Source organism: Crocuta crocuta, unplaced genomic scaffold (assembly GCF_008692635.1).
Source record: "Crocuta crocuta isolate KB4526 unplaced genomic scaffold, BGI_CrCroc_1.0 scaffold556, whole genome shotgun sequence".
NCBI lineage: Eukaryota > Metazoa > Chordata > Mammalia > Carnivora > Hyaenidae > Crocuta > Crocuta crocuta.
This window is the reverse complement of record NW_027527436.1, coordinates 4,735,467-4,762,098: the sequence shown is the minus strand read 5'-3', so window position 1 is coordinate 4,762,098 and position 26,632 is coordinate 4,735,467.

The window sequence follows — 26,632 nt, the reverse complement described above, 5'->3', positions numbered from 1 at the left end:
GGACAACTGCTGTCCACATATGAGATGCGAGATGCTAACTAAACTTACTGCAGTAATCATGTCACAATATACGTAAGTCAAAACATCACAGTGTGAGTGGCTCATTGGGTTCAATGTCTAACTTCGGCTCAGGTTATGATCTCTCAGTCTGTGAGTTCGAGCCCCGCGTGGGGTTCTGTGCTGTCAGCTCAGTGCCTAGAGCCTGCTTTGGATTCTGTGTCTCCCTCTCTCTCTGCCCCTCCCCCACTCATGCTCTGTCTCCCTCTCTCAAAAATGAATAAACATTAAAAAAAAAATCACACTGTACTCTTACCCATACACAGTGATGTAGGTCAATTGTATCTCCATAAAACTGGGGGAAAATAATCCCTGAGAAGGTCACAAGGCCTTGCAGTACATGGCTGCCTTCTGCCTCATAGCATGCAGAACCTCGTTCTTTGTGTTCCAGAGTTTATAAAATGGCTCAGTAAGAACTTTGCTCAGCTTACTGTATGACATTTTCTTTGTTCTCCCAAGTGTTCATATGCATTATTGGCTAGACTAGGGCGGCGGCCCTGTGGGCACCCCGCTTCACCTCGTCTTCCTGCTGGATCTTCTCCACACGCTGCTTTGCAAAAAGCCGACCAGCTCCTGTCTTTTTATCTTCCTCTACAGAACTGTCCTTCCCCCAGAGGGACACACATCCCCGCTCCTTCCACGTGTCTTCAGGTCTCTGCTCAAATGCTCCCTTATCAAAGAGAGAGGGTCCCTAACTATCCTGAGACGGTACCCCATCCCCACCACTACCTCAACACTCTGTTCCGCCACCTGATTGATTTTACTTTGGAGCACTTAGCACTCTCTAATGTGTGTGAGTGCATGAGTGTGTGTGTGTGTGTGTGCGCGCGTGTGTCTACTTACTTATTGCTACTGGTCTGGCCCCTCTCACCAGAGTTGAAGTCCTATGAGAGCAAGGACTTGGTTTTTGTTCACTGCTGTATTCACAGCATACAACATAACACCAGGCAAGTGGCAGGTCCTCAGTAAATATTTGTTGGATGAATAAACGAATGAATGGATCAATTGACATTTGTATTACAATGTCTTCTTTCAAAATGTGTTGACATTTCAGTTCTCCTTGACTGACTCCAAGCACACCTCTCCATTTGGGCTGGATTCACAGAGTCTTCAGTGAGGCGCCTCAGTCTGCCAAGGAGTGGGCTCCCGGAGGGGTTATCACAAAGAGAGCTTCCCTTTCGTGCAAATCTACAGGCAAAACATTAACTGGTCTGTGCATCATTTTGTCAGAAGCTAGGCTCTGCCGCTTTATGGCAGAACTCATCAAAGCAGTCGGCAATAAAAGTGGCAGCACTGGAATGTCTGGGAGATTCTCCTCTGGGCCCTTGGGGTGAGAGTCTCACTTCGACTCGCCTTTTCCAGGGCTCCTGACCCTTCCAGTCTCCCTTGTCCCTCCTGCTCTCCCAGCTCATGACCACTTCACTTTAAACCAGTATTCGGTCATTCTCCACCAATCAAGACCGTAACGGTGATGATGTTGATGATGAGAATCAGTTAAACTACACCATTTCTCTGACCGTTTTGATCTGCAGGGAGACACCGTTTTGTCAGTCAGCAACATTTATTGACCATCGTGTACAGTACAGTATGCCAGGTGCCGAGGGAAATAATAAAGGTTTGTGTTATAAAGTAATTACCTTGGCCATGGAAAACACTCAATAAATATGTGTTGAGTGATTCATTATTGAATCTGTATTCACACTCTTATTCAGTTCTTCTTCTGTTAATTTTTATTCTAAATCCAAGGCCTATTTTATAAAAACTTTTATTACAACCCAATGAAAATGACTAATGGCACAAATGAGGAATAAAAGAAAACCAGATAATATAACAAGCCGAGCAATATTTCATTTGAACGCATAACAGAGCTGGGAACCTGGCTCTCCCTCACCGAAAGCTTTGGGAGCTACAGCAACACAAGGTAAAAAGGTACCTGTTACCGTTGAACATATTCTGTAACTCAGACTCAGATTAGACTATGTGATAATCCAAACAAGCCTAAATTGAATCGTATTCTTGCCCTATATACATTTCATGAGTTTTGTGAATGAATGAATGGCTTAAACAAGTTTAAGCAAATAGTCAACCTACTCAAGAGAATGAGGCTTTCCGTGCTAGCTGCCTCCTCGGTATGTGCTCTTTCAATCCTCGTTACTGACAGAGCCCAGACTTTGTGTAGGGCAGCAGTTTAGCCTAATAGAAGCATGCACTCTTCCAGAAGCTTTGCAGCTCAAGGTGGTTATCTTACCCAGCACAGGACAGTAAGGGTGAAGTGTAAGGTCATAGGGTTATTGTTCTAATACAAAGCGTCTAACTCAGTTGCCAGGCATCTTCTGCCCTCACTCCTTCTTGCTTTTTCTCTTTTGAAGGTAGATGCAATACCTAGAGGTGGAAAGAGTTATTTTGCACCCTCTAAGGACGACAGGCACATGGGGAAAATGGTGGGGTAGGAAGCTAGGAAAAGCCACTCTTCCCAATGATTTCTCTAAGTGGCTACACCAGCCTTGAACTACTACTTCAGACCTTGTGGAAGCCACTGTAGTCTGGTTCTATGCAGCCTAAGGCATCCCTAACTGGCAGAAAAAGCTTCTGAAGGCCCCACAAAAGTACAATTTGATATAGACACTTCAGACACACTACAAATGGTTCTTGTCCGTGTTATGTTTTCTATCTGTGATTTAGCCTTTATCAGTATATCAGCTTAGTTCATATCACTATTGTTAACCATAAAATTTTGGGTCTTAAAGTAATGTATAACTTAAAATGTTACACTGACATAGCCTTCATTAATATGATTATAGAATTATATTCATCTCTTAAAATATAATATCATTTTTTAGTTATCTAGTAGATCCTAGAGCAAGGGCAACCAAATGAAGAGGCGTAGCTCAGCAAGTAAGTAAACGCAAAGGTGTCACAGTCCTAGAAATCGGGCTTGAATCCTTTCTTCACCCTTTACAAACTTAGTGACCCTGGACATATTATTCAGTCTCCCCTCTTGCTGCCGGCCATCCCACAAACCCTGTGCTACCACATCCATCACAGCACTTAGCACGTCACACTGGGATCAGTGTCTTACTTGTCTTTCCCCTCAGCTGCACTGTGAACATTTTGAAATTAGGGACAGTGTGTTTTGAATACCTTCCTTTTCCCAGTATCTAGCCCAGTGCCTACCACCTAGAGGATATTCAGTGAGTTATTTGTTGAATGCATAAGTAAACAATTCTAAAACCATAACTAATGAATCAGCTTTCGAAATACGATATTTTCCCACACAGAGAGTTTAGGAAATACAGAATGTGAAAATAGGAGAGGTAACTTGGAAAGCACCAGGGGAAATAGCCCACCAGAAAGTATTTCACCAAACCAGTATGGTAATGGCATCTCAAATGGAAATGTGCCTTCTCCATCTCTCTCTTAGTTTCAACGCAACATGTGGCACGTTACATGCCTAATCAATGGAATTCAAAGTCAGTTTGAAACAAAATGATCCGCTGGACTTGGAGTCCATTGCATTCTGTAGGTTTGGCTTCCTTCCTTCCCATCAGCGGAAGACTCTGTGCTCCCTGGACTGGATAGTGTGCAGGGAGGTGGAATCCCCCTCTCCACACATATGACTCCAGTGCTAAAGTCACAGAGCTGCGTACCGTATACACATGAAACCTTCGGATGGGAAGCAGTGCAGACAGGACAGGGGCAGGTGGCTTTGCCTCTCCCAACAGACTGAGTGGATGGCTTCTCTGAAACAAGAACCCACATGCTGCTATGAGTCAGAAAATCCACAACACAGCTGGAACACCCACTTTATATAAAAACAAAAAACAAAATTCCTCCAGGAACTATGAAGGGAAGAGATATCCAGTAAATGGTATCTAAGGGTTCTATGGAGAACTTTTTGTAGCAGCAGGCAGTGTGCAAATCACTTTCCACGTACTGTCTCCCAGCAACCCTGTAAGATGGGTGCTACTGGGGTCTCCATTCACAGACGAAGAAGCTCAGGCCCAGAAGGTCAAGCAACCTATTGGAGGTTGTATAGCTAGAGAATGGTGGCATCCGGATCAAACCCTTGGTCTGTGATTCCAAAGCCTATGCTTTTAAGCATTCCAATAACCATCTCAGAGAGCCTGGTGTCTAATGGGAAACACTCACACACACACACAAGCACACACATAGGCATATCGCACACACTACACCCTTGCAGTCACATCCACTCCCGTACGTACATACCCGTGTTCTCACATATGCACACACACACACATACACACACGTATACTCACGTTTATTCATACACACTCACACACATAGCATCCAGCCTAGGGCTGCCATTTCACTCCTTATAAAGGCCCTCTGAGTTGGTCAAGAACTTTCCCTTACAGAAAATGCCATGTGTTTAAAAAGTCTACAAAGAGCAGAGTCTTAAAAAGACCTGTCAGGGCATGAGATGATATTCCCGTATGAGATTTTTTAAATGATCAATTAGGATATGTCATATTGACCTCTTAACAACACTTTTTAAAAAATGTTTATTTATTTTGAGAGAGAGGGAAAGAGCAGGGGATGGGCAGGGAGAGGGGGAGAGAGAGAATTCCAGGCAGGCTCTATGCTGTCAGCACACAGCCTGATGTGGGGCTTGATCCCATGAACCATGAGATCATGACCTGAGCTGAAACGAAGAGTCTGATGCTCAACCAACTGAGCAACCCAAGCACCCCTTAAAGCTGCTTTTTGATCCAAAGAAGTTGCTTATCTTTAGTTGGTTTTGTTAAAAGTCAAAAGGCTAAGTGTGCAGAGACCTGACCCTCTATTTCAAGGCTTAAAAAAGGGGGAGGGAGGAAAGCCCCATCTCATTCTGTGGAATTTTTCCATATTTTTTTTGATACAAAGAGAACTTACTTCTTTTGTTACACATGATGTCACAGACAGTGAGGAGACAATCCTTAGAGAGCTTCTATTTGAAGTGGTTCAATTAAAAGATGAGTCACATTCTCAGTACTGTTTTCCAGGTTCTGAGATATTTTCCACTTTTTTTCTTTCCCACAGCCAACACAAGGAAAATGGACTGTGGGTCAGGTAATGTAGGCAACAGACCACGAGATCATTGCCAAAAATGTAACCACCCAATCGACTCCAAAGGAAAATATTCATTAAAGTGACACATGTTAATAGTGTTGAATTCAAAACACTTGTTTGGACATCCAGATGTCGGAAAGTGCCGTATCCTGATGAGCTGAAATATTCTCAGTTCTTTCAGATCTTCCTTCCTTATTTTGATTGCAAGTCAAGTTTCAGGGAAATTCTTTCCCACTACTGTCTGCTGATCACATCACCAAAGCATTTAAAAATCTTACTTGTTTCCTATAAGAAGAAATGGAAAGCATAACCACAAATATTTGTGTAAATGTCACCATGTATTATTGGAAGCTTTGTTCAGTCGGTTAGAGAGTTATTGCAGCAAGTTCTCCTGGGCGGACCCCTCTCAGACACTCCTACTCGGAACATGCACACCCACACACACCCACACACTCGTTCACTCTCAGCTTTTTCAAAGTGGGAATGATTTTCCATTTCTTTTACCCTCTATCTGTGGTCCACAGATGGAAGGTGTATGTTCAGTAGGAGTACTTTCACTCCCAAGTGGAAAGGAAGGGCAGGAGAGCTGTTCTCTGCCCCAGAAGGCAAAAATCAAAACCCACAGAAAGGGAGAGAAAGTGTCTCTGGGAGGTAGCCAGTCCAGTGCCCCAGCGTGTCATTCACCAAAAAGGAAGAAAAGAGTGAGGCAGCGATATTCAGCCTTAACTCTTTCCTGGAATGCTCTGGACCAAATGCCCAGGGTTTCATTTCTATGGAATTAGATCATAAATGGGACCAAGCTCACTGTTCAGTCATTTGCCACCAAATAGCAAGAATGCAATGTCCTAACATGGAAAGAATGTCATGCCCTAAACATTTATTTCTGGCCATGGCTTTCCCAGCCTTGAGATCAAAACTTCAGCTAATAGATAAACACAGGCCATCGACCCCTCGCCTACCCACTCCTCACTTCCCTTTATAGATAGCCCCTGCTTGTCCAGCCTGGCACGTTCATCTTGTCATTTTAGGTTGGCTCAGCTGCAGTGATCTTTAACCTAAGTTATGTTTATACAAGAAATCTCCCTTGCATTTTCTCACACCCATTCATCCCTCTGGTAGGACCAGGATTTCTCTCTTCACCCTCCTTTGTCTCCCTGGTGTTTCTAGGAAAGCAATTCTGTATTTTATTGACTGAATAACTATCATTAACTTCTCCAACTCCATCACTCATTCCTGACTGTTTCTATATGAGACGTGTGTATAGAAGAGTATGTGGGAGGGGACAGGGATCCAGTGGATTTTCCAAGCACTTGGGTGCCATCGGATTATCCCTGGGCAACATCAGGAAATGCCAGAATTGGCTTTATTTGCAAAAGATCTGTGCATGAAGAGGGATTCATCACCTCAAAGTCAACACAGTTTCTGTTGTTTCTGTTCAAATGCTTTGGCCCCTGTAGAGTCCATTCTCTATCAAAAGAACCGTACTTTCTTATACAGGGAACAATCTAGATTGGCAGTTTCTCTACATTCTATCATTTAATACTTTGTCTGCTTTTCCATGCCCAGAAGTAGCATTTGCCACATGGTTGCACAGCAAGAATTCAATGAATTTATTTGATATCAGATTTTCCAGATTAAAAACAAAAAAGAGAGAAAGAAAAACCCTTAATGATGGAAAGGAAAACATTGGCCAAAATGAATGACATTTGGACCCAAACCAAGAGTCAATATTTTTATTTCTGTTCATACCTTAGTTGTGTGCATTGCTTATTTCCAAACTATTTGTGTATATGTGTTGCTTTACATAAGAGCTGTGGTACTCCAAAATATGCCACTGAGAGGAGGTGACCATGGATTCTAGAGTTAGACTATCTAGGATCAAATCCTAGCTGCCCCTCTGATCACTGGGCAAGCTGCTCAACTTAGAAAACTCAGTATCTAAAATGCAGGAGATAGTGATAGTACCTTACCTTTTAGGGTCAGTGCAGGACTTAAATGAGATATTTCATATAGCGCTCTTAGCTCAGCACCTGGTCCAAGAAACAAGGCTTATAAATTATTACTAATACTACAGCAAGTCTTATTTTAAGGAAACTATGGCAACTCACTAGTTTCTTCATTTACAGCCTTATAAAGAATCATTTTGTGAAGGAAAAGATTTGTTTTACAAACAAGAAAATTGTGCCCTTATTAATTGTACATATGGGTTGGGGATGGGGTGGGGCAAAGGATGACTTCATTGTTTTATTAGTAAGTTTTACCTAAGATATTTGTGTGTGCGCGCACACACACACACGTACTATACACACATCAGTATTGTATGTGTGTACATATATATATATACACAATTTTTTCTTTATATTGAATCAAATATCAGTGCTTCACAAGTTGGAAGATCTACTGAGGACACATACCAATGTTTTTCTCTTCTCCAAAGATCCCAAGAGGGGAAATCCACTTACTTACTAATTCATAACGTCCTGTACTGCAACACTCCAGGCTCACTTCCAGAAGATGAAGTTTAGTGACTCGTATGTGTCACCATTACTCTTTCCACAGCCTCAGCTTGTAACTACCTCAACAGACAGTCACTGTGGGCACAAGCCTCCCAAGTCTACCAGCAGGGCTGCGTGGAGTTCCAGCCTCCCCTACATGCTCAGAGCATAAATCATCATTATGTTGACTTGAACTGATTCACACTGAGCAGGACTTCTCCCTTATTGAGTAGTAGTCCTTCAAAAGATCAATAAGGTTCTTTATTTCTCTTTCCTTCTCTCCTCTCCCTTGGGTCCTGCAATACCTCCAAACATCATACATCTTCCATTTCTCCATTTCATTCTATTCTAACCAGACCCCATCAAACTGTGTTCTAATGGAGAGCTTTTTTTTTTTCTTTTCAACAACAACACAACAACAAATGTGGAGAAACAGAAACTACAGACAGAACAACATAACATTCCATCTAATATGCTTTTCCCTCTCTGGTTAGGATTCATAAAGGCTTGGTCATTGGGATTTTGGGGTAAGAACCAATTTCAGCTGACGTATATTATATATATGACGTATATATATATATGAGACCCTGTCTCATCTGTGAGTAGAGATTTGATTCAGGAACTGCCATCATTAGGCTCAACATGAAAACTGAAATGGTTGCTCTTCTTTCTCCAGTTCAGGATCCACTTAAGCTTCAGAAGAAAGAAGAGAATGGAAGAGAAACGGAAGGGAAAGAAAACAGAGAGGTAGATAGGAGGAGAAGCAGTTTTCCTGTCGAATTAAGGCAAAATTAAAGATAGTAAAGGAATCGAAGCCCTGCCTAGTCCCAACTTCAAACCTTATCTAAAACGGTCCCCACCTGCCTTCTAAACCATTCACTTTGACTGAGCACACTCGCCCATTGCCTGATAGGCTATTATTAATTAAATAGAGAATGTTTCATCTTGAATATAAATTTGTCCATACACTTCATTCATCCTTCGTTCATTCGTCCTTTGAATAAAATCCTTCTTGTCCATTAAGTTCAGTAGGCTACAATAGCCTTCTCAGTGTCTTGAATTTCCCTTCCCATGGATGCTGGCTCCCAATCTTTGAAATAACAATTAAAAGCCGTTAATTTAATTGTAAAAATAACAATGAAAAGCACTCATGTCTTGTTATTTGGGCCCTTAGCAACAGCGATCCCCTAGTTTGTGTAAGGGTGGGAAAGGCTAGGGAAAGGAGAAGAGAAAGCAGAAACCCACTGGGCGTTATTCTAATCAGGGTTCTCTGGTTGGCAGCAAGCACAAACCAGCTCCTGTTTTGCAGGGCAGTTATCCCCAGGGTGCTGGAGAGGAGAATAGCAAGGCAGAGCAGGTGCCGAGCCCTCCCTCCTCACCATTCAGGAAGGTTTCCTTTGCTCTGTGCCAGGAAGTTGGTAGGCCACTAATGAAACTCTGAACTTGCTATGGGTCATGTTCAAGTAGTAAAGCCAATGGGCTGTCAGTGCCTCCAGATCAGGCTGAGGGTAGTAACCTGAGAAAAAGCTCAAAGAAACAAGAATCTTGGTCTGGAGAATAGAATGGCTATTTAGTCAGTAGCTGGCTGAGGAATGACTTTCCCTCCCTCAGCCAACCTCATGAGTTTGGAGGCATATCTCCAAATGGATGATACCAGAGAGCAGAGATATGTGTATGGAAATGGACATTCATCAATCACAATATGGCAGGCTATCAACGGCTCCACTGAGGGCCTGGTTCTCACAGAAGGATTCCTAAATCCTTGCCACAAAGGAGCAATCTGAACGTGACCTTCTTTCTCTACATGATGTGAAAAGAGCCTCCTTGCATAAAAGCACAGAGGGAAGTTTCACAGGACTTTTTTTTTTTTCTTTTTGGTCAAAGGTCTACTATTGTTAGAAGAGGGGAAATCTGTTGCTTCATGAGGATTATGAAATTAGTGTGCTAGCATGGAAAAAGTGGAAAGGGTACATGGAATGGGAATCAGAAGACCTAGAATCTTGTCATAGCCTCAGAGGACACATCATGTAATCTCAAGAGATCTGTTTTCTCAACTTCAAAATATGACAGTTAGATCTGATTGGCCCAAGACTCCTGCCATTGTGAGATTTTGTGCCTTATGACACTTTGTTGTCAGATACTGACACTTTCTGCAATAGAGCTGTACTGGACATCACACTTGGATGGACAGATTGTGGGCCCAGATTCTCTGAGGTTTCTCTCCTTCATCTGTAACAATAGTCAATGCAATAAAACAAGCAAACAAACAAAAACAAAGAAAAGGAAGTCGAATTAACTGCCATTAGTTAGTAGCTCTTAGTTGAATTGTTCATGTTTTCATAAAATGATAGTCTGAGAGGGAAAAATTAAGACATCCATATAAACAGAATTAACAGAGAGCATTAAACAAATTTGTTATTAAACAATAACAAATAAAACTTATAATTAATAGTGTATGAAGGCAAAGGATTAGCAAAAAGTGGTTAATGGGAAAAGGGTGGCAAGATGGCAGGCATCTGATATAGGACTTACTGGCAAAGTAGAGAGAATGATATAAACCAACTGGAAAGCTTAACAGAAAATCTTGCTTTAAAAGTTACTAATTGGTTGCAGTAACTTTGAAGGGTACTGAGTCTGCACCTCAGTTCTGTGGAGTCACTATCTTCTCAATAGTAACCATATTGGGATGCCATGCTGGGAAATTAGAGACACTTAGTCACTTTCCGTCCATCTGGAAAGCCGGGTCAGGTTCACTGAGCAAGAACCCCTAGAGGTCCACTGGACTAAGTGTAGATACTGAGTGGAAAGCTGCCCGTTTGAATTTCACCTCTTTCCACACCTGCCTTGTCCTCTGTTATATCCTAGTACTTAGCACAGTGCTGACACACACAGGACACTCAGCAAAATTTACTGAATACATTTGGAAACTAAACAGGTGTGTAATCATCCCTTTATCTTTTTAATTTTTGTCAGTTATTTACTACTCATTTATTCAAAAGTGATGAATCAACTCCACTAGTAGCTGAGGATAAGATGTTATCTAAGCAGACATCCTTTCTCTTTACGGTGGGCTGTAGAAGAGGTTGACATTAGCCAGACAACCACCCCAAAATGCCATGTGTAAATACAAATGACAATACTTACCACAAAGGAAAAGGTAGAGCAATGAAAAAAGAGCCCCGACTTGGTCCTGGTCAAGGATGAGAAGGCCTGTTCCAGAAGCTTCCATGCAGCAGTGACTGTTGAACTAATGTCTGAAAGGTGGGTAGTAGCCAACCAGGCAAATATGGAAAAGAGCAATTTGGACACAGGGAACAGTGTGAGGTAGAAACGAGCATGGCAGTTTGGAAGGATTTTGACAGAAGATTGTGGTAGCAGAGCACAGAAAGTGAGAAGGCGTCAGTGGTGGTGTGGCGTCCTGCAGGCCCTTAGTAACCACATTAAGAGTTATCATTGCTGAGCAGATACTTTGTGTAGGATACTCTTCTATGAGGTGAGTCCACCAAGAAGGTAAGGCTCAATCCCTTGCCCCACTCAAATAGAACTCTAGTTTATGAAAATACAATGTTTTTTACATGATAAAAAAGTTAACAAGTATCTTCTGCCGCGGTCCAAGAGAATGGGTGACAGACGTTCAAAGGAGAGAGAGCTCTCTGCACTTGGGAAGTTGAGAGAGGCAGGGAGTCAACCCAGACGAAGAAGAACTTGAAAGAACTGAAGAGCAGGACAAATTACATAGAATTTTCAAGGATGAAGACCAGGGGAGGAGATTTACAAGAATGCTTGGGGAGACATCCTAAGATGCCTCCAACATGACTTGATAGTGTAAACTCAAATGAAAAGAGGAGCGTCGGACAAATCTTCACATAAACACCCACATGAATGCCTGTGTGACTGATTTCAACTGAGTTTTTCCCCTGAATTCCATCAAAACAGAGAGTAGATGACATACACCAATTTGTCTGCTTTGTGTATGTATTCCACAGAGATTAGTTTAGCAAAGACAAAGTCTGCATGTAAATTTTTCCATTTGCAGCAGAAGGAAAATGTATCTGTTCTTACCAACTTAACCCAAGACTAAAGAGAATGAACCAGCAGAGAAGGGAAATGTGCTTAGACATTGGTACTGTGTCTCCAGGAATCAATGAAGCACACGTCCCTATACTTAGATGTTTGTCTTTCAAACCAGTTTCAATTGCTTCCTTACTACACAATAATGTTAGTGTGTTTCTGGAAGATTTTAAGAACTTTACATGTATGAACTCATTTTATCTTCACAACTACCTGAATGCAGTTAGTACTGTTATTAATCTGCATTTCACATTTGAGGAAACCGAGGCACAGGGGGGATAGCTGACTTAACCAAGGCCATAGATGGTCAAGAGGGGATTAAGATTTGAACCCAAGACATCTGGATTCAGATCTACACTCTGACCCTTTACATTAAACTGCTTCCCTAATATACATAAACCAGGGGCCAGCAAACATTTTCTAGAAGGGCCCAGATAGCAAATGTTTTCAGCTTTGCAGGCTGTACACCATCTATGACTCTAGTATTTCACTGTTGCAGTGCAAAGGCAGTCACAGACAATATGTAAACAAATGAGCATGGCCGGATTTGACCCATGGCAGGCCTGACCAACCCTTGACATAAGCTGTCATTGCAAATAAAAAAAGGATCGCATTTCATAAACTACACAGTATGAAACAGATTTCACTTATTGGTCTTTTTAGTTTCAATTTGTACATATGCATTTATTCAACCAAAATATATTGAGTGCATACTCTGTGCTAGGCACTTCTTAGTCTTAAAGAGACATTAGCGAGACGGATAGTGTCTGCCCTCCTGGAACTATGCTCTGGTGGAAGAGACAAGACAATATATAATCAATAAAGATATGCTGGACATCTATAGAATATCATGCGATGATAAATGTAATGAAGAGGAACAACGTAGGACAAGGACCTAGGGACTGACCTTGGCAGCTACTGCTGAGATTGTGTTCAGGGAAAGTCGCCCGGATGGAAAGATTTGTGTACAAGCAGTCCTTGAAGTCTGGAGGCTGAGATCACATAGAAAGTACGTACAGCTTGAAAAGAAAAGATGTCCAAGGACCAAGCTCTGCAGTCCCCCAACTTTTGAAAGCTAAGAAGTGAGGGACTCAGCAAATACTGAGAAGGGGTGGCCAGTGGGGTAGGAAGACCTTGGGACACTGATATCAAGAATGCAAGTAAGGAGGGGCGCCTGGGTGGCTCAGTCAGCTAAGCTTCTGAATCTTGATTTCAACTCAGGTCATGATCTCGCTGTTGGTGACCTCGAGCCCTACATCAGACTCTGACAGCACAGAGTCTGCTTGATTTTCTCTCTCTCTCTCTGTCTCTCTCTCTCTGTCTCTCTCTCTCTCAAAATAAATAAGTTTAAAAGAAAAAAGAAGCCAAGTAAGGAAAGCACTTCAATAAGGAGAGTGAAGCCAAGTATAGCAAGTGCTATTTCCATTCACCTGGAAGAGGTCTGAGAGGTGTCCATCAGTTTCGGCAATGAGCATGTTCTTGGTGACTTTGACAATAGCATTTCCAGAAGAGAGAAGAATGCTTTATTGAAGGGAATGTAAAAGCAAGTAAAGAAAGGGAAGGAAGATGTTTCCTGATTGTGGAAAAACTCTTTGCAGAAATTTTGTTATAAGGAAAAGAGATACAACAAGGTAGACATAGGATGTACAACATAAAGAAAGGGTGAATCTCTAAGTAAGAAGATAAAATACATTCTCATCCTAATAGAAATAATCTATTGGAGAAAGAAAAATTGACCAAGTGAAACAAACAATAAATACACTTGCATTTGAAACTGATATCCATCTATTTAACAAACTTTAGTATACTTTAATTGATTTGTGTAATGATCTCAATCTCATGTAATGTTGATGTCCATCTCCAAGGTACACAGGCACAGTTCAGACGTCATTTCCATGTAACGGCTCAGTGAATGCAACACACAAGTGGGGCTGATATCTAACCAACCTGCACCAGTGCAAACATACCTGTTGTTTGTGGTCACAATTCTGACTGATGTAATTCTAGTAGTTAAACATTTTGATGACCATCCCTGCTCAGGACCTTTCATTATAATCATAATTTTTACATGTAGTCTTTTTATACATAATCAAAATTTCCTAAGAATTTTTGCTTTTCTATAGAGGTCACCAGCAATGAAATTTAAAAAGAGTCAAATATATAAATATATAATATACATATTATATATATTAGATTTAGAACACTAAGCATAGGTTAGCAATTTTCTGATAATTAGTTGATTTTAGATAAAACACTCACCTCTCTTACTCTATCTGCATTCTGGGTAGTCATTCAGAGTTACTTGATATGGACATTTTTACAAATATTAGGGTACTCCGAGTAGAATGATAATCTCATTCCCAAAACATTTTGCTGGTGGATTTTCTTAACTAACCTGTGGGCGATGCAGGTACAGAGCAGATGTGTGTGGACTTACTGAAAGCCCTGAATGTGCCCAACCACAGCAAGGATTTCTGCAGGGTTTATGACATTAGACCTGCTGGAAGGGCAGCCACAACTAGCTACATTCCTGAGATGCACAAATGCCTTTGAAGGAAAGGTATCTTGTTTGGAGGAAATGCCAGAATCATTTTCAAATTCCCAGGTATGGAGACAAAATTAAAAATTAAGTAACACCATAACACCATCAAATTCCTATTGAGAATACATGATGCATGATGCCAAACTTCCTGTAAGATATTTTTCATTCAGCATTTTCTTATTTTATTTTGTGCTATAGAACACATAAATTTGGTGTTAAGGAGGGGGAAAGTTGGAGTAGATTCCTGAGCTCTTTCAAGGCAATCCCTTTGACCTTTTTGTGTCCCACCAAATGGTACTTAGGCACATATTTGATGGATGAATGGATAAATGAATGAGCAAACACTAACTGAAAGCCCAACTTTGCATCGTACCTTATCTCTCGTACACTGTTTTTGTGGTTTCTATTGCATGATTTATTTATGTCTGCCATGTTTTTCATACCTAAGTAACTAAAGCCCAATTTCTCAATCCAGATTTAGTTAACAAAGCCTTTAATGATACCTTAATTATTTATAATCCAGTACTAGAGATGTATTTGGGGTATTTTTAAAAATTTTTTTTAATGTTTTTATTTATTTCTAAGAGAGAGAGAGAGAGACAGCGTGAGCAGGGGAGGATCAGAGAGAGAGGGAGACACAGACTCTGAAACAGGCTCCAGGCTCTGAGCCGGCAGTCAGCACAGAGCCCGACGCGGGGCTCGAACCCACAAACCGCGAGATCATGACCCAAGCGAAAGTCGGACGCTCAACCGACTAAGCCACCCAGGCGCCCCTTATTTGGGATATTTTTTATTGTGCTATTCATTTTTTTATTGTGTTCCTTTTCTTTCTTTCTTTCCTTTCATTTTTTATTTCTTAGAGAGAGAGATTGCATGCAAGTTGGGGAAAGGGGTAGAGGGAGAGAAAGAAAGAATCTTAGGTTCCACATTCAGCATGGAACACAATGCAAGCCTATATCCCAGGACACTGGGATCATGAGCTGGAGCTGAAATCAAGAGTCAAACACTCAAAGACTGAGGCACCCAGACACCCCATCTTTCTTTCTTTTTTAATAAAGATCGAGACTAGCCTAGCCACCACTCTCTTATCAGGGCATTGATTCATTCAACACATATTCACTAATATGAGGTTGACCAGTGTCCTAAATGCTGGAGACACTCAGTGAAAGATGGTGCCAGACTTCTGTGAACTCACTGGCTAGAGGCCATTGACAAAGCCTGGGGTTATTTTAACTACAGCTATTTCCTCCATCACCACCCTCCTTGATGTCTCCAACACTCATCCTTGAATCATCCAGGTCAAGTCAGTGTCTGAATCCTCCTTGTTTACCTTTGGAAATATCTCTTCAATGATCATTGGCAAATGAATTTCCCACTAGCTGTTGCATTATCGTAAACCCTCCTGAGGGCAAGACCCAGGTTCCTTAATAGTCTTCAGCCTTTATTCATAGATGATAATAGCCATATGTTGTCTTTGGAAGATTTCTATTCCTGGTCCTGACTGCTGGAGGGGCAGGAGGGTTTATAAAGTTAGGACTCCTCTAAACTTCAGTCTCCTTGAATATAAAATAAGATTGGTGGAGTTGATAGTCTTAAGATCTTTCTAACCTCCAAGGACTGTGATTATTTAATACTAAAGAAATGTTCATTACTCAGTTAGAAGGAATCTCTGGCACCTAAAAGTATATTTTGAAGGAAGTGTAGTTTAGTAGTGAAATATGACCTCTGAAGTACCTTGAAGACTCAGAGACATGCTTTCAGATGCAGATATCCACTTTAATGCAAGTGACATAAAATTAAGAGCTCTTAAAGAGTTGCAGCTAAATAAAAAGGAAACTACTTTTACTGAACATTGCACCCAATTTTCTCAAGCCAGGGGCAAACAAGTACTTAAATCTGCTCAGAGACTTATTATTTTTAATCTGATCTTCCTTTTCTGGGAAAACCAAGGCAGCAAGTAGTAGGAAATGAGCCCCGGACTCAGAGCACAAAGACTTGACACCCAGCATCTGTTCTAACAGCAATAACTGATGGTAGTAGACACCTCCCTGTTTTCTTGTCCATAAAATTGAATGGTCATATCCAGAGATGACGAACATCTTATGCAGTTCTGTCATAACATGGTTTTAGGTAGTCTGTAACATTAGCATGGTTATATAGTAATATTTCAGAAGTCTTATACAGCATCAATGTAGCAACATGAGGTACACAATGATCCAAAAACCTGTAATTGTAATTTTAATTTAAATTGCAACAAACTCATAGTTTCTTGCACTCAAGGAAATCCAGGAAACACAGTTTGATTCCATTGATAATTAAGCACCTACATATAATTGGACCTTGCTGGACACTATAGGAGACATAGATGAATATATCATAGGCTTTGTCCCCAGGAAACACAAGAAGGACATGCAAGGTACATACCAGTCATTCATTACTTTACAATTGTTCAAGCTCAAAAGTAACAAAGCCAGATACTTTCTGCTCCAGGTTCCTTGGGAATATAGTAGTGAAAGAGATAAAGTAAAGCATGAAGCAGTTAGCATTCAGAGGAGGGAAGAAGCATGGCACTTTATTAGGCTTAAGAAAGTTAGCAGGTGAGTATGATTCAAGAAGATGAAATGTGGAGGGAAGATTAGACAATGGGCAGCGGTCTGACAATAAGAGGTAGAGAGAAGAGTATCAACAATTAGGCAGACTGCAGGGTGCGTGGGTTTTCCAGTGCCACAGGCTGACTGGAGATTAGAATATGGCAGAAGCTAAGAAGAAGACTTGAAAATAGACTGGACCAGAGAAGGAAGGACTCGCATGTCCCTGTTCTTATTCAGTCTTATCCCACAAGGTATTACATGAATGCATGGACATTCACCGTGAAATGGTAGAGCATGTCACTGCTTTAGAAACCTTCCAAAACATGCCAAAAGGAAGCACAATTCCTTCCTCTTGGGACCATCTTGCGTGACAATGTGTGCTTCAGGAATTAAAATAGAAGTCTTTGTTTATTATAAATGAAAAACTGGCCAAAAGGAAATGATGCCTTTATACAGTGACTTTCTGACTTTTCTGGATCATAAAATGTTCTTCATTATTCATTACTACAAGACAGAGGCATTTCTGTTGTTTGCATTGAAGATTTATGTAGCTATTATCCAAAATACATTATTGACCTTCATTTACCCAAAGGAGGAAGTCTATTACGTTCCAGCTATTGTTTCAAATTCTCCTTTTTCAAGATCCTATCCCTCTATCCTTGCTCCTCTCCATGTCAATATATATTGCAAAGGCAGAAAGGACTATCACCTAGGATATCAAGTAATAAAATAAATCCATTAACAAGTGTTTAAACAAGAGCCCATATCTACATATAAGCCCCTGTAGGCAAATATTCAGAGGAATTATTTACTGCATGGTTAAATTCTGCTTCCTTGAGTCAACAGATAAAGAAACTTATAGAAAAAGAAACCAGAAAAATTATCAGTGGTACAATAGCAGTTAGGCCATTGAAGAACCAAGAACAGAATACAGGAGCCCTCCCTGCTCATTCTATTTCATTATTTCTCCACGCTGTCCCCTTTAGAGCAAAGATAACACCCAACCTTTCTTGGAAAGCACCACATTTTTCAGGCTATGTTTCTTTTGGAGTTGTTCTGGAGACAACAACATCATTAAAATTTGAGGCAAAGGACAGACATAATGTCTATCTGGATGCTATTAGTGTTTTGGAAACTCCAAATGAAATGCTTCTTTCTAGTTAGCAACTAGAGGTGTTGATCAAACAATAGTTTCCCAGCCAACCTAAAAACTGGATGTACTCAGATGACTTTGCACTCAAACATTGGGATTTTGAGGGCATATGGGTAAAGCTTGATTAATGACTGTACTGACCGTAGTAAAGCCATAGAAGACTTTGGTTTAAGGTGCTAAGTAACATGACATATGTATGACAAAAAACTCAGATACTGACTTAATGGCATGCCAGAAACAGTCACATCACATGACAATACCAACTTCACAATCTAAAGCAACTTTGTTCCAATGCCCTAACCCATCAGAGTCAGTGGTACTCAATTGACTAATTAAATCATAGCCACTCTAGAGCTCCATTTTATAAACTGAGAATATACTTAGGCATGAAAATACGGGAAAGCATTCAGATATGAATTGCTGAAATAACTACAAGGAAATCTCACTGCACACATACAAGTTATGTTGACATGGAAGAATATCTCCCCATCAGTCTGAGTAAACTATTACATAACAGCTAAGCTATAATAAAATCCTGATTCCAAATCAAATAAGTCTCCCAGACTTCTAAAATGAGTCACCAACAGCTTTATAAACATACAAAATACTTGACAAGGAAATCTCTGATAATTTTTTAGTAATTATGTCTGCAAATTGTTCCTTGCTGACATCACCATTAGAAATGGTTTCCCATAAGTTTGCATTGCCTCTTCACATCTGTTCATTAATCACTAATGCTTTGAATATTTCTATCATTATTAGGTAATTCACAGGATTTACATGATTCCACAGCACTCTCCTCAGTGGAATTTTTAATTAGTGGAATCAGTGTGATCAAAGCCTTTATGATCATGGTCTCATGTTTCCTGCAGTATTTAGTGCAGGTTCACAATATTGACATACCTTTATCCTAATATCATATTTCACAAAGATGACACAACTTCTAAACATCTCAAAAAAAAAAAAGGCAGAAGAAAGAAGGGAGCAGAGCTCATGGGGGATGTAGGGGGTGGTCACTGACTTGACATATTTCATGTTTAAAAACATTTCAAAGTACTGGCGTCATCTTTCTTTGTGTTGGACATGAAATTTAAAGTTCTGTTCTGACATGTGATTTACAAACCAGCCCTGAGCCAAATATGAGTGTCCGATACCGGGTTCTTCATACTGTATTGTCTGGCAACGGGTCTAGGAGAGAGGAAGAGCTATGAGAGTAAGTAAGCACTGCTGATCTGGAGTAAAGAAAGAGCAGTCACAGCCTGGGCTCCAGGGTGGGTTCATCCTGGGAAGGAGGGCGACATTACTGAAAGTTTCAGTCTAAGACGAAGGGAAAGTGGTTGGGAACAGGAGGACTCTTTGGCCTAAACTAGGCCATTATAATGGATGTGACCCAGAATAAACTAAGTCCTTGATCTCTCTGTAACTGTACTCGTCCAGTGATAAACACTGGCTCCCTGGAAGCCTGAGAAAGTACAATATTTAGAGGAGTTCAAAATGTGTCTAAATGGAATTTGGATTTCTCCCTAAATGACCTGTGCAGTTGGCATGCCAGAAGCTTGCCGCTGGAATGCCACTGGAATGAAGATGGTTGAACAAGCAAAGGAATAAGCACAGTACTTCCTGTTGAAAACAAAATTGCTATCTTCACCAGGCCTGAAGCCTTCAGTTTAATATGCAGAATAAACACATGGGAAAGATGTTTTCTTTTGGAAAATGGTAGTTGTGAGGGTAAGTTTTAGCTTAAGGCAAAAGAAAAGCTTTTTATCATTAAAGCTATCCAACATAATAATGGATTAACTAGTAAAGTAGTATATCAGAACATGAAGCACTCAGGTAGAAGTTGTATTTAAGTGGCATAGAAGTGATTCATTCATTAATTTATTCACTTATGCCATGGCATTTTTGGAGTTACTATTGAACATAGGAGCTGACAATGTAGAGACTAATAAGATATAGCCCCTAACATTCAGGAATTCACAGAATACTGCATAAGCCACACTTAGAAACAGAGCAGCAAAATACAATTTAGTCAATGATGAGCTGAGAACATGGCCCAACTTTGGTCCATACATAGAACAACACTTTATAAGGAGCTAAAGGAAATAAATATTCTTCTACCAGACTTGTGATTGGTGGATTTTCTGTGCTTACAAAACAAAACCTTCAGATCTATCATTTATATTACTGGAAAAGAAAATAAGCCTACTCCTTTAATTTAAAGAGAAACAGTAAGTTGGAATAATACAGAGAGACTAGTAGAACAAGCAGTACTGCCAAAAAAAGTGAATCAGTAGGGGGAAAAGATAAAGGAAAAAGAAAATGATATCAGTAGACCCTTGGAAATCATGCTTTCTATGGCAAAAACTTGTTCTCTCTCTTCTCTGATCCAAGAAGCAAATGTCTTCTCATCACCCTAGTTATGAGACCCTTCTGATTTCGGAAACTGCCCTGATGGGAAAATTCTCTCTCTCTTCTCAAGCTTATTTAATTCAATAAGTTAATGTTAAAAATTAATAGTCATGGAACCTATGCCAGAACATTTGAAAATGTAGGAAAGAATGAATGCTGAAAAAAAAAAGAATGAAAAAAGCCCATTCCCTATTTTATAAAAGATTCCTGCGATCAGGAAACCAAAAGATGAGAACCATGAGCCATGGCCAATTATTTTGAAGAACTCTGAAGAACATGAAAAGTGACAGAAGCCTGGGGAGAGAAAAATGTGGTTCTGGACCAAGCTCGCTCTGGGTTCACTGAATTAAGCAAGAAGTATTAACTTATTTCCTGTTCTGACAGCTGAGAACTTTGACCATCTGGGGAGGACATTTGACAAGGTGAGTCATGATGTCCCAATGGGGAAAATGAAGAAATGTGAACCGAAATGATTAGCTGGTTGGTGACTTTATAACTCTAAATGACCGTAACCAAAATGAGGTGACCATGGAGGGCACCTAACCTGGAAAGAATATCCTCATAGCAAGCAATGAATGCCCTAAACTTATTTCTCACTTAATTCAATGAGGACACTGCTGATGTGTTGATTACCTATACAGACAACATGAACCAGAAAGGGATACTTGATTAATTAGTTGAGAGAATTCTGTTCCAAAGAGATTTTACCAGTCAGGAACAATGAGCGAACTAGCAAGGAGAAATGTAAGAAGTTTAAATGGAAAATTCTGTAGGTAATCTAAAAAATCCAGTTTCGAAAGTAAAAAATAGAGAAATATAGTTTAAGAGAAGAAAACTTAAAAACAACCAGAATACATCATGATATGCTGCTACTGCTGAAAGCCAATGTGACATTTCAGTAGTATTAAAAGTATGATCGTGAAGGTAGGACACAGACTACAGGTAAAACTTGAAAGTGTGCATATTTCAGTGTAAAACAGAAGAAATTTCTAATGCTTACACTGTTGAGAAATATATTGGCTTTCTGGAGGAAGGTTGGAGGTTATTGGAGTGATTTTTTTCCTTTGTGACTGTATAGATCTGTGCCGTCCAATGTAGTGGCCACTAACTGCATGTGAGTATTGAGCATGTAAAGTGTACCTTGTCCAAGTTAAGGTGTGCTTGAAATGTCAAATACACTGAATTTCGAAGACTTGGTATAAAAAACTTGAATGTGAAATATCTCAGCAATGTTTGTATGATTACATGCTCAACTGAAAATATCTGGGGCATATTAAGCTAAATAAGATGTAGTGTTAAAATTGATTTCACCTGTTTCTTTTTACTTTTTAATGTGACCATTAGAATATTTAAAATTACTTATGTGGCTTTATTTTTGGTTCACATTCTATCTTTAGTGGATGGTGCTGGTGTGTGAAGAGGCTGGACATTCACAGAAAATATGGGTGGAGTTTACACATTGCATGAGGATTGGGCCTAGATCTCTCAGACTACAAATTTCATGCTATGGGCTGAAAAACCGCCAGTAAAAACTGAAAAACAATTAATTTGAAAAACTTCCAATAAAAACCAAAGAAAAATTAATTTGAAAAATGCTTTTCTAGAAACTACCATTTGTTGATTTACGAGTCCTCGTTAGGTTAAGACCATTTGTGGAAGAAGCTAAATGGCAGTGATTCATCACACAAGGGATTGGGATTCTCGGCATGTTGTAACAGAATCATCATGTTGATCAGCCATCCTGGTGGTATCTGTGGTTATAGAATCTTAAACTAACGTTCATTGTCCTTTATGAAAGACAATTTTATTGATCATATTCAAGAATTTTCTAATTCTTATTTCCTACAGCATCTTATAGATAGGATGTTTAGCAGTTTAACAAATGAGTAGGGGAAAAAAGATTCAGAAAAGAGCAAAAGAATTCTTGTAAAAGAAATCTGTGAAAGGCAGACAGAGGCTTGCTGCATGGACAGATTACAGTATGGTTCGTTATTTGGGGAGCCTAGTTGATTTTCAGAGAGGCATGGAATTTTCAGACAAGCCCAGAAGGCAATATAGGAATTGATTCTGTTTCAGATCACTGTAAACTAACCCCCATCAACCCCTTCCAGAAATCAATATGGCTTTCAAAAAGTTTATAATCTAGTCAAGGAGATCACCATCATGGATCATAGGATTTTAGAGCTGGAAGAGCCAATCCTGAAATCTACATCTCCTAATTCTAGTCTTGACCTCTTATATTCTACCTGTATGTTACTATCTAGGTATCTTGTATGATTGTAGGGTCTTAAAGGTTTATGTCAGGGGAGAAGTAGTGGTTACTTTAATGATAATCCTGGACTCAAAATGCTCTGCTTTTCAGTGGCCTTGATAAAATAATGATCTAAAATTTCCAACCAACTTTCAGGATCCCAAGGGCTCTGCATAGACTGTTTATGTAATTGTTATTCATATTGTTTTACAAGCATTTGGCTCAGTTGAAAGCTTATGATGGGCACTTAGAAGTCAAATGACAAAAGTCATTAAAATAGCCATGAAGGATGATGTAAAGGCATCTCTGTTTCAGGCTGGGAAGAGCACAGAAATGCTCTACCTACTGGATCATAGATAAAAATAGCTTCCATCCACTGGTGCCAGGTACTTTACACGATTCTCTCAGTTTATCCTCACAGCCACTTTATGAGGTGGGTGCTATAATATTCCCAGTTAATACATGAGGAATTTAAAACAATGATAGCTTTTGCTCCTTGCTACTTTTGTTACCAGTGACGTTACAGTCACTGGGATTAGAGCTCCATCTTACACTGATCTGATTCCATTGATCTGGTGTCTGAAGCCTGCTACCTGTAGAGAGGCCAGACTGCCCTTCCCATCTGGGAGCCGAGATTGTCTCAGATGAGTCCCCCTGAAACCTTCATAGACTGTGACTAGTTGTTTCCTCTGAGGTGAGAGAGGTGCTCCTGAGAGCAGGAGAGGGGGTAGGTGAATTGGCAAGACACAACATGTACCCTTGGGGGAGGTTGTGCCTAGACAGTCTTTGATAATAAAGGACCTCACTCCAAAGATTCTAGAGATCTCGTAGCTCCATGCCTCACTCAGGAAGGTACCTAGAACAAACAAAAACAAAATCAAAAACAAAAACAAAAATTACTAGGTCCAAGTAATATTGGCAGCTGAATTTCACTAACAGTTAACTCTTTAACTGCCACCAGAAAGAGGTAAACCAATGCCCCCTATTTCCCATTGAGACTTGCCTCTTATTAAGGAGGGCACTCTTCAGGATGAGCACTGGGTGCTATATGTAAGAGATGTGAATCACTGTGTTCTACTCCTGAAGCCAGGGCTATACTCTATGTTAACTAACTTGAGAATAAGAAAGAAAGAGAGAGAGAGAGAGGGAGAGAAAGAAAGAAAGAAAGAAAGAAAGAAAGAAAGAAAGAAAGAAAGAACAGAAGGAAGGAAGGAAGGAAGAAAAAGAATGGAAGGAAGGAAGGAAGGAAGGAAGGAAGGAAGGAAGGAAGGAAGGAAGGAAGGAAGGGCGGACAAACAGAAGGAAGGAAGAAACTTGCCTCTTTTGTACCCTTCAACGTTATGGTGCTCCAGAGGAGTTTTGTGCAAATTAAAATCCCTTATGAACTTGCTATCTCTGTTTTCTGATCCAAATTTAGCCCCCCAAAAGTGAAGGACTCCAGTCATAATCAGAGGCCAAGAAAAAAAAATACATATAAACCCATTACCATTAAACCTCAGAGTTCTTACCCTAACAACGTTGAGTCAGAAATGTTATCTGGGAGTAAAAGAAACCAAGCAAAAGAGAAATGATGGCATCTCTCTCAAAGAGCACGCAGGAAATGGTCAGAAATGTGAGATGACCTACATCACTGCCTGTGTAAACAGTGCCAGCACCAGGTCAAGTCCTGAAGGCATCCTGAGAAAAGGAGGTGGGAAAAAGGAAGGAGGGCAATGGCCACCTCCTGCCAGAAGAAAGTTGGAACAAGACCGTGGCAGAACTGAAGGAGCTCAAGAAAAACAAGAGCTGGGTGAAGGAAATGTCAGCGAGGGTGAATCTCAGTTTTGCACTTTCGTAGGTCCAATATCTGACCAAATTTAGAAGCAAACAACAGCTGGGAAGGAAGAGGAAGAAAAGAAAGAAGAGGCACATTTGTCCAGGTGCAGTGAAATGTGAGGGGGCGTCGGATATGCAGGAACGTGGCATCCAGTGTCAATGAGAGAACAGAGCGTCAGTGAGGAGCCCCAAAAGCCAGGGACAGCCAAGTGCCACGTGGGAAAATGCCGGCAGATGGCTCCCCAGCCAAAGAGATGTTGGCCTTTATGGGCAAAACACAGTTCTAGGCCCTTGTAAGGGAAAAGTGCCAGGAAAGCAGTCAGGAGAGAAGGAAGGTGGGGGAAAGGAGGCAGAAAGCCTGCATGGACAGACAGTTGGAAGTGAAGAAAACATACTTCCTGACCTTGAAGAGTTTATCTTCACATAACCTTTACAGCCTAGCTTATTTGTAACCACCGGATCCTCAAAATTATAATAAATATGAAAATATTTTCCATGGCTCATGTGGCCAGTTAAGGTTAAAGGGGAGGGAAGGTGAAAGAATGTGGATCCCTCCACCCAAGTTCAGCCTTAAAAGGATAACTCAAATCACAGAGCCTAGAAGAGAGCACTCCGAATAAGAGAAACTTGCTGGAGAAGAACAGCAATGTGGTCAGGGCAGTCAATGATCAGTACAATGCAAGTGGCAGATATTTTAATCATCTAGTTAATGGAGTCAAAGTTCGTGTTTGCCCTTGCTGGTAAGAAACAACAATCTAGCACTAGAACCAGTTGGTGACAAAGTACTATTTAGAAAAAGAAAACAGTCCCATATTTAATGTCATGTAAAGGTAATGGCCCCATAAATGTGCATCCAAATGATACATCATCGTGCCATTATTATTATTATTATTTATTAACAAGAGTGGTTTGGAGCCCAATTTCCCAGTGGCTGAGGTCAGCCCCAAATGGATGACTCACACACATGGCTGATCTACATAAATAGCATGTGCTAAGATTACCATCTGGTATAACAATCTACATCACAAGACTCCACATTTCCTGTTACCCAGGGTAAGTAAATTTCAAGCATGAGGGAAAATTTTAGCAAGTTTCTCCAAGTACCTTCACTGAGAGACTAATGTGGCTTGCACAGAGAGGAGGGGAAGGGAAATTATGAGGTAAAGGTTATTCTCTCTTTCATCTCCCCCTGACTTCCCCTCACAGGAGAGACACAACACCTTTGCCATTCTGGTTCACACCATTTAGAAAATCCAATTTGCCGAATTAATGTCTAACAAAGACACTTCAGGCGTTATGTGAGACGAGCAGTTGAAAAACAACGATGGGTAGTATACATTTGAAAATAGTTCACTTCTCCTTTCTCTCCATATTCCTTTTTTTTTTTTCCTGAAATGAAGATAACAACATGTGTCATGAAAAAGACAGACAAGGAAAGCCGTGACCCATGAAGATTACTTTCATATTTTGTATTTCTAATAAATACATCCATATCTGAAATCATTCTCAGACAAAACTTTGATTCATTTTTAAGACTTTTCTATCTATAAAGATGTGATTAATGTCATCACAAGCACTGCCAGGCTTTCCATGTGAAGCATGTGAGGAACCTCCCACTTGCGCACTTGCAGCTGGCTCCCGGGTGCATCTTCTCAAAACTCGTCTCTTCTCCTGAGCCCACCAATCACAGAAGCTCCCCCACGGACTTTGGGGAACGTAAGACACAAGCCAGTTTAGTTCTTAGGTTCTTTTTTGTCAACTTTCTCTTAGTTTCCTTACACGTTCACAAATTTGGAGGTTGGCAATTTTGCAATTTGGTTGTTAAAATTAAGGTTATAATTCAGCGAGGGGCACCTGGGTGGCTCAGGTGGTTAAGTGTCCGACTCTTGGTTTCGGCTCATGTCACCCAGTCTTGTGAGTTCAAGCCCTGTATTGGGCTCTGTGACCACAGTGTGGAGCCTGCTTGAGATTCTGTCTCTCCTTCTCTCTGCCCCTCCTCTACACACGCTGTCTCTGTCTCTTGTAAAAATAAATAAATAAATAAGCTTTAAGAAAAATATAATTACAATTCAGCTAGGTAACAGATTTCTTTATCTCTTTGCTATTTGTTACAGCGTTGTGTTATACAAATTAAAGTACAAACAAAGAAACGTAATATAAGTAAGAAAAAGCAAATAG